The following is an 11,292-nucleotide window of genomic DNA, read 5'->3' as shown; positions in this document are numbered from 1 at the left end:
TAAATCACTGTGCAGCACAGTTCAATCTGCTTCTTCTTTTTTCCCTTTTACCTTGGTCAGCTCATCAGACTGTTTATACACATCCCTTTTCCTGTTTACCTCTTTAACTCATTCCCAACCAACTATCTCATCAGAATCACAGAACAGGCTGTTAAAGCAGCCAGCAGCCTGCATTTTTAACACAAACCTTAAGCGGTGGTCTGTGGACAAAATAATGGGGAATCATAAAGCATGGTTAAAAAAAATCGTGGAGGCTGCAACTTTCTTTTGCCTTTCATTTTCCTATTGTTCCTGACAGCCTTTTTAACACTGTCTAATTTCTAGTGATGGAAATGCACTGTGGGAAGTTAATCAGAGCAACAGATAAAGATCTGACCATTAACATTAACGGTCCAGAACTATAATATCTCACCTCTTTGTTACAGAGAGAGGTGATCTGAGAACAGAATTCGCCGGACTGCCAACAAATTTACCTGTAGATTGAACTTTGTGGTTCTTTCAGTTGGGTGGGAGTTGGGCAGGAGAGAAGAGTTAGAGATTCCTATATTTCTGAGATGTGCCAGATGCTACCAGGGATGTCCATGTGGACAATAAGGCTACTCCTGATAAGGATCTGGCCTGTGGAGCCACAAAGATTCTCCACACCAAGTGCAGAGAAAGGCGCTCCTTCAGGTATCCTGGTCCCCAAGTTCTTTATGGTTTTATATGTCGACACCAAAACCTGGAAGCCTGGCCTGGGAACTTATTGGCGGACAGCGCAACTGGTTGTGTAATGTCCACAGGGATAGACTGTCCCACTGCTGCTTACCACCGTTCCATGAAAAGATTTGCGTGCAAGTTTCTCCATTTTAAACCACTGCTTAAAGGCAAACCTAAAGAAGAACATTTGGCAAACCTACAAGAGTTAAAAGCAGAAGCAGAGTCACTGTGCTAGCTTCCTGGTAGGTCTGTCACTGCTGTTTACCAGGAGAAGAGGAGGTGGTAGGGAGGTGAGCGCTGTGCAACACAACAGCAGAGCCAATTTGGCATTCCTGCCAGTGCCTTTGCACTGTGCCAAGCTCCCTGCCACCTTGCCTCTCCCTCGCTCCCTTCCAGTAAGTGACAATAACCCACCTGCTGGGAAGCTAGCCTAGCCAAGTTCCTTCTTGAGGGAATTGAGATGTTTCAATCTGGCCTGGCTTTGGAGGGGACCTGGAAGACCTGGAGCCAAACCCTGGAGTCGTCAGCCTTCCTAACATTTCTGTTTAGATACCAACATATTTCAAAAAGACGCCTGCTTCTTGGGAGAAAAGCGATGACAAACCTAAACAGCATCTTAAAAGCAGAGACATCACCTTGCCAACAAAAGTCTGTATAGTTAAAGCTATGGTTTTCCCAGTAGTGATGTATGGAAGTGAGAGCTGTATGGAAGTGAGAAAGAAGGTTGATTGCCGAAGAATTGATGCTTTTGAATTATGGTGCTGGAGGAGACTCTTGAGAGTCACATGGACTGTAAGAAGATCAAACCTATCCATTCTGAAGGAAATCAGCCCTGAGTGCTCACTGGAAGGACAGATCCTGAAGCTGGGGCTCCAATACTCTGGCCACCTCATGAGAAGAGAAGACTCCCTGGAAAAGACCCTGATGTTGGGAAAGATGGAGGGCACAAGGAGAAGGGGACGACAGAGGATGAGATGGTTGGACAGTGTTCTTGAAGCTACCAACGTGAGTTTGACCAAACTGCGGGAGGCAGCGGAAGACAGGAGTGCCTGGTATGCTCTGGTCCATGGGGTCACGAAGAGTCGGACATGACTAAGTGACTAAACAACAACAACAACATATTTCAATTTGTGTTTTTTCAAGCAATTCTTTTTTTATCCTTTATACTCTGTAACAAACACATTGATGCTTCCTTCAGGCCATTCTGGTTTTCCATGAGAAGAAATCCGAAATCAGCATGAATCCTGTTCAGGGGAAGGGCCATAGCTCAGCTGGTAGAGGATCTGCTTTGCATGCAGAAGGTCTCAGGTTCGATCCCTGGATTGGGAATATTCCCTATCTTAAATCAAGCAGAGCTGCTCCCAGTCAATGTAAACAACATGTAGCTAGATGGACCCAATGATCTGACTCGGCATGTTCATTTTAATGTCTTTACGCGCTTTCCCTTCCCTCTCTCCCATTTTCCTGTAGTTCTTCCCTGACGCTCCCTCACTTCACAGCATTATTCCTCGCTAGCTACTAGAAGATGATCATCCAGAGAACCCTTTGTTCTTTATTCCTTACATGTCTTGTCTGTAATTTAGATAATTCCTCATGCTTGGCTTCGTAATTACCAAGTTGTGTACACTACCTCCCTGCAGCACCGGCGCCCCCCTCCCGACAGCCCTGCAAGCGAGATTGAAAGAGAAAATGAATAAAGTATTCTCCTTAGCTTAATTCAATTTTTTTTTAAAGAATGCAGGCTGCATATCTGTTGAATCGCTCATTTAAATCAATCCTCTGCTTTGCAGAGCAGAAGGCAGAAATGTGGGGTTCAAGTTTATTATAATAATTGCCAACTTTCCAAAAGGACTGCTTATATAGAGGGAGGGGAGAGAAGCATTTATTTAGGCTACCTGCTGGGTGTGGATGGGAAAGTTCAGAGCCAGGGACAAATGTGGCCCCCAAGTCACACACCCCAAGGGGTCACAGGTCACAGGATTTTAACTGTAAGTGACTTTAAGAGCAAATTTTGGCAGGAAAGAGGAATATAAAATGACGAGGAGGAGGAGGAGGGTGATTTATTAAATTTCTGTACCATCCTTCATCTGAGGATCATAAGATGGTTTACAATATAAAAACACAAAAATACATAACATAGTTGCAAACATAAATAATACCACCCCCAGTTTAAAAAGTCATAGATTGTTTAATTAGCCAACGGCCTGGGAGAAGAGGACTGTTTTTGCCTGGTGCCTAATGGTATGTAACCAAAGCACCAGGTGAGCATTTCACAAATGGGAAGCCGCTGCAGAAAAGGCCCTTTCTCCTGTTGCCACCGTCTGGACCTCTTGTGGAGGAGGCACATGAACAAGGACCTCAGATGATGATTGCAGAATCCAGGTCAGTTCCTGTTGAGATAACTGGTTGATTGATTGAGCCTGAACACTCTTTTGGGAGGCTAAGGCTGAAAGTGATAGAGAACAGTTAGGGGTAATGAAAAAAGAAGTGGGTGAGAGTAAGTTGTGACAGTTCCAGAAGGTCTTCATAAAAGAGGTGAGCTTTGAGGAGCATCATAGGAGACTGTGCTATACCAAGTCACACCATTGATTCACCTAGTTCAAAACTGTTTGCACCAGCCTTCCCCAACCTGATTTTCTCCAGATGTTTTGGATTACAGTTCCCATCATCCACAGCAGCATGGCCAGTGGTGACAGGAGTTGTAGACCAGCGACATCTTTAAGGTACCAGACCAAGAAAGGCTGGTCTACAATAAGTAGCAGCAATTATCCAGGATTTCAGACATGATCCTTTCTGTGTTCTTCCTGGAGATGCCAGGGATTAAACTATCCCAATCATTAATTTCAATCGATCTACTCTGCGTAGGACTTAGCTGAATACAATTCATTGCCTTTGCATATGGAAGTTCCACTGTAGCCTTCACCACCACACATCTGTTGACTCCCTTTGTAAAAATGATTGAAGCTTGCGGCCAGGAATTCCATCCACTAATTATGCACTGGGGACAGTGGTCATAAAGAAAGAGAGAAATAAATTGTTTCAGACTGGGGGGAATGGGTTGCAAGGAGCAGCTGTGAGCCCATGAATCAATGCTTTACCCCCAGAAGTTCTTACTCCATTGAAGAGGAAGGTTGTGGAAACAAGCCATCGGATTGCTTTGTCAATAAAGGGCAACGGGAGCTAACATGCATTAGCAGGAAGCTTATTATATTATTTCCTGGGTTTTTTTGTTTTTTGCCTCAACCATTCTAAAATCTATTTACTTGGGTACTTTGCACCTGGGGGGTTTTTTATTAGTTGTTAGCACCACTGGTGAGAATAAATATAGAGAGAGAAAGAGAGAGAGAGGGACCAGGCATCTGGCGTCCATACAGGGCTATTTGTGGATTGATGGTTTGCTTTGTAGCATGCTGTCTTCTAAACCTCTGCGGGGGTCCCTGGTTTCCCTCACCCCCCTCTGACTATTTCTCTCTTTCATTCCCTGTTTTGTTTTAATCAGGCTCCCTCTTTGCTTCCCTTCGCAGCTATTCATCACCAGTTGTTTTGTTGGCGTTCTCCGGCATTTCTCTTCGACCAAGGAAGGAGCAGCACATTATTCTGCAATGCACATCTCCCCATTACAAGAAAAAGAAGAAGCCAACAAACCATTATGTTTGCTGGCTATTGCAGAAGCAAGGGAGAATTTGCAGGGGGAGTCAGTAGCAGGGGGGTGCTTAACCCTACCACCAATCGTCAGCTGTCCCCATAGCCTACTCTCATAGCTGTTTCATTCCTTATCTCCTAGGTCAGGCTTGGTTCCAGCCTTAAATAATAATAATAAATAAATATCAAATTTTTATTTATACCCCGCCCTTCCCGGTTCAGAAATCCAGGCACAACAAATTTAAAACACTCAATTGATGCAATGAAAAACAGCATAAAATACAGTATAAAACGTGAATAACAATAAATTCAGAATTCAAAAATCAATTTAGGGGGGAAATCCATCCAATGAACATTAGATGATCACCAGGCCAAGCTGGCTAAATTAGTCCTATTTGGGCCAGCGAGGAGACCAGGGGAGAATTATCTGTGGGATCCCAGAGCGGGTAATCTTCATAAAAAGGGGGAGAGGGAGGGAAGGAAGGGGAATAAAAGATCAGGCTAAGTTCAAATTGAAAGCCAGGCGGAATAGCTCTGTCTTACAGGCCCTGCAGAAGGAAGTTAAAGCCTGACTGGGGGAGGAAATAGCTGGTGGAGGGAGTGTTTGGCATTGCAGGACATGGCTAATCACCACCCTCCTTGTCAATTCTCCTGCACTGCATAAATTTAATAAATAATAATAATAACATAATTGCCACTGAGTACGTATTTATTTTGTTGATGGAATCCATTTGTCTGGAGAGGCAATGGAGTGTACCTCTGGAGGTGAAGTCAAACCACTGCATTAGCAGCACTGAAATTTCCTTCCATGGTGCACAGGACTGGACAGTGTGCGTAGAGCTCCTGGACTTCCCAGACGACCATTGACCTCACTGATGTGGTCCAAAGGAAAGGAAAGCAATACATTTGACTCCAGGTTGGCTGTAGGAGTTGCCAGAAGGAGGAATACAAGGCACCATCCATCTTAGGGACTTCACTCCAGATTTGTATAGGATTTACTCCTTTTCTTCTCCTGCAGATACAGGTTGTTCCTCAGGGTTTACTCCTGAAGGCTTTCTCATGAATGGTTAAAGCTACAAGGCAGTGGAGGTTTAGGAACAGAGTTTTACTTCTCCTAGATGGAGAACACTTCCTTTCAGGTGTTTGTCTGGTGCATATGGATATCTGTGGATATTTGGAGGGCCTTGGGCCTTAGATCACTGAGAAGGAACCTTCCTAGATATTGTAAGATGGAATTCTACTGCTCAGGGTGTAGCCATCAAGGCTTTCTCTGAAGATCTGAGCTGCCAGCTCCATATTTTGATCACAACATGTTTAGAGCCTTATGTGCCAATGACAAAACCTTGAACATGGCTGGATAGCTTATAGGTAACCAGTACAGTTATTTCAACACCATATTTGTGTCCCTAAACACCCGAGCAGTTGTAGTTTATGAACCAAGCACAGAGAAGCTCCACATTGAATATATTCCAGTAGTCAAATTGAAGGGTTACAATGGACCACAGTAGCCAGGTTCTCTCTGTTCAGAAATGGGTGTAGATGTCACTGCATCCAAAGTTAGTGATGGGCAGGGGCCATGCTAATCTTCTCTGTATCGTTCCAATATGTGCTGCCGATATTATATATGAAAGAACATTGTAAACATCTGAAAACTTTTGTAGGTTGGAGTTGAAATGTTTTGTATTGTGAATATAAGGAACTGATTTACATTTAATGAGGAGAAATACAAAAAGAAGAGAGAAGGTAAAAAAAGTGGCTATAGAAATGCTAAGAATTAAGTAATTATGTTTGGGAAGTCAGAAAGGGGGACGGGGGAGGTCGATGCTCAGTTTGAGCAATGCTTCGGGTTATGGAATTATGTAATGGAAGTGTGATTATGATAAAATTGAAAATTTAATAAAAATTAAACAAAAAACAAAGTCAGTGATGGGCACCAAGGCCACTTGGACCTCCAGGGACCAAGATGGCTCAAGGAGCAGCCCCGAGCTACATACTTGCTCCTTCAGTGAGTCTGTACCCTTATCCAGAACTGTTGTATTTTTATTGCTTCATTTATTTTATTTTTATTATTGGGTGGAATTTAACATAGCGCTAAGTGGACAACACAGTCAACTTGCAAAAAGGGACTCCTTGCCCCATACACCCAGTGCACAACCCTAAATCTGTTCTGGGGCTTCTCCCAATCCTCCGGAGCTGATTTGGGGGCATTGGGACACACATGGGTAGGAGAGGGGAGAATCATCTGAGTCTGGTCAAGGCAGCTCTAGATGCCACTGAATTCAAAATGATTAGAGAGGCATAGAATTGAATTATGCGGCATCTCTGGATGGATATGCCCTTTGTATTAAACTCCATTTTTACCAGCTATGTTTTATCTTTGGATGTGTATAATTTATGCCATGCAAATACTCCTGGCCCCAGACCCGTGCAGTAAACATTGTGAAAACAGCTGGCAAATCTTGCTTCTGGCTCGAGGGGGGTTTGTTTTTATTTAAGCATAGCATCAGCTGAAACCTGGCAGACAAAAGCACAGTTTACCATGTTGCATCTACGGGGTCCATAAAACCACAACCTGGATTTGAAAGCTGGTGCTTGGAGCATTGGGGAGAAACAGTTTGCATTGTCTTTATAATGTCCATATGGGTCCCGTCAAGAAATACAGCTGCACTTTACAGAGATGGAATGGCAACACATCAGCTGCGTTCCTGTTTTTTGAGTGATCAAATGTTCCAGGGAAGGGAGTATCTTTCACATTTAAAGCCTGACCTTGGGATTCTTTTGTGCAAATAAAAGCCCCATAAAGATGTCAAAGAAGAGCTTCTCGGGGAAGATGATGAGGCTAGGGAGGAAAGCGATTTGTAGTTAATAAGCTCAAGGCTGCCACACATGTGACAATTTTCTGCCCGGATATATTTTCCATGCAGTGGGACAGGGGTGAGGAACCCCAGACCCATAGGCCAAAGGCAGCCCTGAATGCCTCCCTATCTGGCTCTCAGAACTCACCCTAGATAGCTCACTTGGTGGAGCATGAGACTCTTAATCTCAGGGTCATGGATTTGAGCCCCACAGTGGGTAAAAGATTCCTGCAATAAGGGGGTTGAACTAGATCAGGGGTCGGCAAGGTTTACCTTGCCTGGGCCAGATCAGTCCTGCAGAGCCCCCTCAGTGGGCCGGATAGCGAGTGCGTGTGGGCGCCATTGATTTCTGGAGTCTGCCTGAGTCTGCACATGCACAGACGCAATTTCCGGCATCTGCGTGTGCGCGGACGTGATTTCCGATGCCATGGAAGCGAGTCCCCACACCGCGCAGGTTAGCGGCATGGCACAGGGACTCGCCAAATAGCTGGCTCGGTTCTGGGGCAGCTCATGGACCGATTAAATGGCCTGTGTGGGCCGCTTCTGGCCCATGGGCCGCAGGTTGACGATGCCTAAGCTAGATTATCCTCATGGTCCCTTCCAACTCTATGATTCTAGTCTATACAGTGGTGCCTCGCAAGACGAAAAGAATCCATTCCGGGAGTCTTTTCATCTTGCTGTTTTTTCGTCTTGCGAAGCAAGCCCATTGACGGAGTAGCGCTATTAGCGCTATTGACATTTTAAGGGCTAAAAACGGCTTTTTAAGGGGTGGGGGATTAGCGGTTTTGCTGCTAAAATGCTTTTAGCAGCTTAGCGATTCAGAATAAGGGGTTTTGGAGCAAAACAAAAATTCAATTTTTTTCGTCATTTTTCGTCTTGCGAAGCAAGCCCATAGGGAAATTCGTCTTGCGAAGCGCCTCTGCAGACGGAAAACCCTTTCGTCTTGCAGGTTTTCCGTCTTGCGAGACATTCGTCTTGCGGGGCACCACTGTACCTCCTCTCTCCAGGCAACACCAATCCCCCTGTTTGGGTGTCTCTTCATTGAACTTCCTACAACTCACCTCATTCTCTGTGCCCACAAAGTTCCGTGTGGGAAAATAGCAGTTCCCTATGTTTCCATTTTTCCTCCTCAGACACAAACACATACTGATGCAAAGAACAAATCTGTAAAACTCAGTGCTTCAAGTCAAGCTCCAAAGTTTGCCCTCACCATCTAACAGAAATGTGCCACATTCTTTGCACATATTCTCTTCCAAAATCCATCCACCACATTACCACAGTGGGTTAGCAATTGCCTCACTGCAGTTCCCAGGTGCAACTCAGCCTTTTTCTTATGTGCTATGATTTCCCCTTCTAAAGTAGTCTCATGTGAAAGCATGCATCTCCCTTCCTGCCAGCCTAAGCAGATGATATTATCTCTATCCCCTTCTGCAAAGGTAAAAGACCCCCACCACAACCATCTATAAGATGCATTTGACTGCAAATCCTGGCAAATTCCATATTCTTAGGTAGGTCCAGTCACGGACAACTCTGGGGTTGCGGCACTCATCTCGCTTTACTGGCCAAGGGAGCCGGCATACAGCTTCCCAGTCATGTGGCCAGCACGGAAACGCCGGTTACCTTCCCGCTGGAGCAGTACCTATTTGTCTACTTGCACTTCGTGCTTTCAAACTGCTAGGTTGGCAGGAGGAGGGACCGAGCAACGGGAGCTCACCCCATCACGGGGATTCGAACTGCCGACCTTCTAATAGGCAAGCCCTAGGCTCTGTAGTTTAACCCACAGCGCCACCCATGTCCCTACATTCTTAGGTACAGGTGCTGCTAATTTAAATGCAGAAAAGGAGTAACAAACATTGGTAGTTCAGCTCCTTTCTCCTACTAAAGGCACATAATGATGATGATGATGTTACAGTCAGATCAGGGGTCTAACCTGTGACCATATTCATTGAAAGCAGACACTCCACCACTGAGCAATGGCCCTTGCCCAATAAGTTAGTTTATCACATCTTAGATAGCTAGATATGGATAGCTAGATATGGAGTGAGATAGAGGTACTCTTGGCCATATTTGGACACCCCAAGAGCCAAGCAAGGCATTATCTCCAGAAAATCTGTTTTAGGCAACACAAAGCAAGCTGAATATCCTCATTCGCTCAAGCAGTGTCCAATTTTGTTTTCTGCATAAGACTTACTGCTTTCATCTGAAAACTTTCCCGTTGACATGAAATAGCACCTCCTCATTTGTCTTTCGGTCTTGTCGGGATCAGCCTTAATTACCTCTCCCTTTTCAGTGCTCTAAAAGTTACCTGCCCCTTGGCTTTGCATAGCAATTTCTCTGGCATGGCTGCCCAGCCCATAACTCCAAAGGGTATATTGATCTCACAACTCGTCCAAGCCATAAATTCACTTTCCAAATGGTATCAAGCCTAATCGACATTCAGAAATTACAGCCCCTCAAGTTAGTTTCTAGGCCTAGCTGCTACCTCGTGCCAAGTTGGGAACTGGGAAGCAAATAGCCAACATGTTTTAATGGCTCGCTTGTTCTTTATGGAGCCGATCTTAAAAGGCTGATTGATAATCATCATCATAATAGAATGAGTAGCAAACTTCCTTGCATTGTTAAGATTCTGACAGATTCCCCTCTTATCCTTCATTATGTCTGGAAGTTCAAGAAGATCATTTAGCACCTCAGTTAGGGAAATTTCCTTAAGAAGCAGACTGTTTATGTGAACATTTGGGGGTGGTTGTTAAAGGCCTGGTTTGCACCAAGCACTAAGCCATGTGTTGTTGTTGTTTTAATTTCTGTTTTAATGATTTTCAGTTACAAATGAATTAGATATAAAGAAGGAGAGGCGAGAACAAAGACTAATATCAACAGTCACAACAACAGGTCCAGGTACAGAGCCATCACAACAAAGGGGAAATATAAAAGAAGCAAACCCAGTCGTGGGCTGCATCTACACAGCTATAAAAAACGCTCTGGAAAAAAAAGTTTTAAAGCTCACAGTGTTAAATTTCATAGAGTTTTGATTTCAGCTCTACAGCACCATCTGGTGTCACAGTGTTACAACACATTTATAACGTTTAATTTTTACTAATGTAGCTGAGTCCATGGTACAGTAATCAGATGAAAGCAGTTGGATGAAAGCGTCATCCAAACCTTTCCACCAGCTTAATGGTTGTTTGTTCACAATCTGAAGCCACAGTTTCTTGTTGGGTTTTGAATTTGCTTTATATTACTTCCATCCCTACTTAAAGTCGTCTTCTCTGAACAAGGGCTGTGGCAGATCTCATGTGAAATCCCCAACCTCTCCAGGGAGTGCCTGAAACCTCGGAAAGCTGCTGCCAGCCTGTGTAGACAGTACTGTACTAGATTGACCAGCAGCCTGAATTGGCACAAGCTTCTGGTGACCCCACAGTCACGGACACGGGTGGCGCTGTGGGTTAAACCACAGAGCCTAGAACTTGCCGATCAGAAGGTCGGCAGTTCGAATCCCTGTGACGGGGTGAGCTCCCATTGCTCGGTCCCTGCTCCTGCCAACCTAGCAGTTCGGAAGCACATCAAAGTGCAAGTAGATCAATAGGTACCACTCCAGCGGGAAGGTAAACAACGTTTCCGTGCACTGCTCTGGTTCACCAGAAGCGGCTTAGTCATGCTGGCCACATGACCCGGAAGCTGTACGCCGGCTCCCTCGGCCAATAAAGCGAGATGAGCGCCGCAACCCCAGAGTCGGTCACGACTGGACCTAATGGTCAGGGGTCCCTTTACCTTTACCTTTACTTCTGGTGACCCCAATAACACAGGAAATCAGGGCAAGGCGCACAAGTCTTGCTCCTGGTCTGAGATGCTTTTCCATGGACAAAGTGCCACTGGAAAGCCAGGCTTTGCATGCTAAAGTGAATTCTGCAAGTCTGATGACTTTGCTGCGGACCCCAAAACTTGAGAAAGTCCACATCTTCCCTGTTGAATGTGTGGTGCTGGTTTTCAAGCAGCAAAACCTTCCATGTGCAGTACCTTTGGGAACTTATCGGTACAAATCAGATATGCATTGTTAAAGAAACAAATATTCTGACCCAAAGGTCAGTCCTGCAGTCCT

This window comes from Podarcis tiliguerta (assembly GCF_965153285.1).
Source record: "Podarcis tiliguerta genome assembly, chromosome: 11".
Taxonomy (NCBI): domain Eukaryota; kingdom Metazoa; phylum Chordata; class Lepidosauria; order Squamata; family Lacertidae; genus Podarcis; species Podarcis tiliguerta.
This window is presented reverse-complemented; position numbering follows the sequence as displayed.